This window comes from Tenrec ecaudatus, chromosome 15, assembly GCF_050624435.1.
Source record: "Tenrec ecaudatus isolate mTenEca1 chromosome 15, mTenEca1.hap1, whole genome shotgun sequence".
Lineage (NCBI taxonomy): Eukaryota > Metazoa > Chordata > Mammalia > Afrosoricida > Tenrecidae > Tenrec > Tenrec ecaudatus.
The window spans coordinates 102,074,352-102,078,502 of record NC_134544.1 but is presented as its reverse complement, the minus strand read 5'-3'; positions in this window follow the sequence as shown (position 1 = coordinate 102,078,502).

Here is a 4,151-nt window from a genome sequence, read left to right as displayed (position 1 = left end):
GGGGGAGAATTGAGTGTATTCTATTGGATTCTGAAATATATGTGTTTACTTGCTCTACTTAGTATAAGCAGAGCAAACAGATTTGCGTGTACCCTTCACTATCTCTTTCACACCTCATTATCTGTTCAGGACCTTCAGGACATGTCTTAATATTTTCGTTGTGTGCAGTGGTTCATTGCCTGTATTGACTTGACTTCTTGGGATCATAATTCTCAGTAGTGTGGCAGTTATTTAGTAGTGTCAGCTTTGGATCTCTGGTCAAGTAGTAGGCGGTCTTGGTCTATTAATCAAGAGTTGGAGGCTTCATATGCACCAGGTCTCCAATTGAGAAAGATGAGAATTCTGCTCTCATAAAGACTTTTTACAGTGTTTATCAAAGTACCTGATACTGCTCCTTGAGGGAAATGGAATGGTTCTGTGGTAGAAAGCAGATAACTGTACTTTATTCTATGGGAGAAAGATGTGGCTTTCTACTCCTATAGCTACAGTCTGAGAAACCACAGGGTAAATTCTGCCCTTTACTACATAGTCGCTATTAATCTGCTCATACTCAATGGAAGTGAGAGTTATTTTCATTTTATTCTGAATTATGTGCTATAATACAAACGTTTTCAATTGGCAGCTAGGTGGTGGGTGATTTTCTTTTTTCCTGAGAAGAGGGTATGCAATTGGACCAATTATTTTGGGAGCCTGTGATTGGTAGCATTTGGAAACTAGGGAGCAGTTCTAATTTGTCCATAGGTCGGCTATGAGGGGCAATGGACACAATGGCACTGGATTTGGTTTATTTGGTTTTTATGATAAAATGTGGCACTGCAGAATGGATCAGGTATAATGGAATCATGTAAGAAAGCATTCCATGGTACAAGGATTCAGAGTGTGGCAGTAAATCCTTTATTTCTTCATAATCTTTCTGAGATAAAGAAAGGTAAGGGGATTTTCCTGAGGCGTGACTCCACAACCTTTCCTCTCTGAAAGCATTATAGAGAATTGAGAAGGCAGGACATGACTACAGCAAGAAAGGAGAGCTGTATCAGAGTTCTTCTGTGCACCAGAAGACCCTACCCAGTGAACCTCTTAAACCCAAAGTAACGCTGAAGCCAACATACAGATTGCTGTCTAAGGCAGGTCAGGCCCACAGATGTTGTCAGCAGACAAGGACCTTGCCTCAGAGTTAACGGAGATGACGGCTTTATCCTATGGCTGATGCCCTTAATTTGAATTCTATGCACCTAATCTGTAAAAAAATGAGTGTTGGATGGAAAAACCCACAATTAAGGATGCTTCCTTAAACACATTTAAGAATTACAAAAAGGTGCTGGACTTTTCTCTAGATGGCAATCCTCGAAACACATTCAGTGGGACGAATGACTGTTCCTGTACTGTAGAGAAATGAAGCTCTGGAAACATAGTTGATTAGGTCTTGACTACTAACCATAAGATCAGTGGTTTGAATTTACCAACCCATCACTGGGGAGAGATACGAGGCCATCTATTCCTGAAATTAGTTACAGTATCATAAACCCAATGTTATCTCAGGTGGTGTAGTGGTTAAGAGTTGGCCTGTGATCCCCAAGGTCTGCACTTTCAAACAGCCAATTGTTCCGGGGGCAAAAGACAGGGCTTTCTACACTTGCAAAAATTACAGACTCAGAAATGGACAGGGCCGTTTTACTCTCTCCTGTAGGGCTGTTTTACTCTCTCCTGGGTGGCAGTGAGTCTCAGTGTTTGCGAAACCAAAAGGGGCTAGCTAAGAAGCAACAAAGCCCACATGGAAGAAGCATGCCAGCCTGTGCGATCATGAGGTGTCGAAGGGATCAGGTATATGGCATCAGAAGAAGAAAGAAAATCTTACCATTGTGAATGAAGGGGGAAGTACAGAGTAGAGACCCAAATCCCATTTGTCGGCCACTGGATTTGCCCTTGCAGAGGGGTAAAGGGGAGGAGATGAGTCAGTCAGGGTGCCATGTAGCACTGATGAGGAATACAGCATTCCTCCAGTTCCTGAATGCTTCCTTCCCCCCTCAACTATCATGATCCGACCCTGCCTTGCAAGACTGGATAGAGCAGAGGATGTACACAAGTGTAGATAGGACCTGGAGGCACAGGGAATGCAGGGAGGATGATCCCTTCAGGACCAGGGGTGTGAAGGGCGATACTGGGAGGGTAGAGGGTGAGTGGTTTGGAAAGAGGGAACCGATTTCCAGGATCTACGTGTGGCCTCCTCCCTGGGGGACGGACAACAGAAAAGGGGGTGAAGGGAGATGCCGGACAGGGCAAGATATGACAAAATAATAATTTATAAATTATCCAGGGCTCATGAAGGAGGGAGGAGTGGGGAGGGAGGGGGAAAAAAGAAGATCTGATATAAAAAGGCTTAAGTGGAGAGCAGATGCTTTGAAGATGATGAGGGCAAAGAATGTGCAGATGCGCTTTGCACAATTGATGTATGTGTGGATTGTGATAAGTGTTGTATGAGTCCCTCCTAAAATGTTAAAAAGAAAGAAAGAAAGAAACCCAAAGGGGCACTTCTCCTAATTTCTAGAAAGCGGCTCTGAGTAGCACTTGACATAATGACAGTGAATTGGAACTAAGTGCAGGAGCCAGCTTGATAAATGGTCAAAATGTCAAAGCCATAGGGTGTACATGAGATTCAGTTTCATAAAGCTATTTCTGGAAGGGTATTGCTCCTCCCTCCTTCCCTTTCACAGTTTTTATGTTATTGAAATCACTTGGGTTAAAGGCACAGTGGGTCATGTGTAAGGACTGAGTTTCTGTGTCGACTTGGCTCGGCCATGATGTCAGCCTACATAACAATGTTTGACATAATGCCATCACTTCCATGAAGAGATTTTCTGTCAGCAGTCAGGAGTGGGAGGTAGTATCCTGGTGGGTGTGGTTCCCCCAGTATAAATATAAGTGGATTCTCTCTGAAAGCTGTGCAGCTTTTGGCCAGGTCCAGAAACTCACCAGATGTGGATCTCCAGACGTGAGACAGCATCTTGCCATATTTCCTACATAGCTTGGATTCATTGTTTGCACAGCCTGTGAGGAATCAGCCTACCATCTAACCTGCCCATCTGGGATTCATCAGGCCCTCAACCTACTTGAATCAAGAGAAGGCTCCAGAGTGATATCTGAGACTTGCCAGCCTCTACCACTCTGCACTGAAAAGGTAAGTAGTGTGACTAGAACTTTTTCCTAACTATTTCTGACAGGTTGGAGGGGTGGGAGAAAAACTTGGCTTTATACTCTGGTAAAAGGTACAGACTCAGAAACTCACAAGAGAAGTTCTGCCCTGTCCTATAGGGTCTCTATGAGTCAGCATTGACTCAATGTCTTTCAGTGACTAAGGGTGCTGGAGCCTAGATTGCAGAGGGCTGGGCTCACCCACTTGGCTCTCCCTGAGGTCTGAGCAGATGCAGTTTAACCTTCACAGGTCAGGATTCCTTTAGGAGCAGATTGGTCAGAATGAGCACAGGGACCCACTCAGCATCTTGGAGCTTGCCATCCAGAGTTATGTTGCAACATTTCACTCATTCCCTCTCTGGAGTGGCTGTCCATAGAATTTTCCCACCCTTGTTCACGGCAGCTGTTGTCTGGAGAGAGGGAGACAGTGAAAGTCATGGTGGCGGGCTGGTCCTTCATCTCACTGCCCCTGGTTGTTCCAGTGACAATTTCAGAAGACATCTTTTAAAGCTTGTGATAGTTGTCTTCATATTTGCAGTGTCAAGAGTTTTTAGATAATTTGATATCCGGTTGTTTTTAACTTACGGTGTCACATGTTTGTCAAAGGAGAACCGTGCCTCATAGTGTCTTCAAAGTTTTGTTTTTGTTTTTGTTTTTTTTTTTCAAAATATGTCACCAGGCCTCTCTGAAAGTACTTTTGAGGAGAAACCAAACCAAATCATCTTCTAAGTTAGCTTCTAAACATTCTAACTGTTTGCATTATTAGGGGTTTCAAATTTAAAGAAGTGAACTATGATTTTCACATTTATTCAACAAAAAATGACATACGTATTTTGGAGAGTTTAAAGAATTTTTTTCTAATTAAATTCTTCCTTTTAAGATTTTTGGGTTTGCAATTAAATCTGTTTTGTTCCATTTTCTAGTGAAATTCTCTAAGGCTTTAGGAAAAAGACATTGCATTT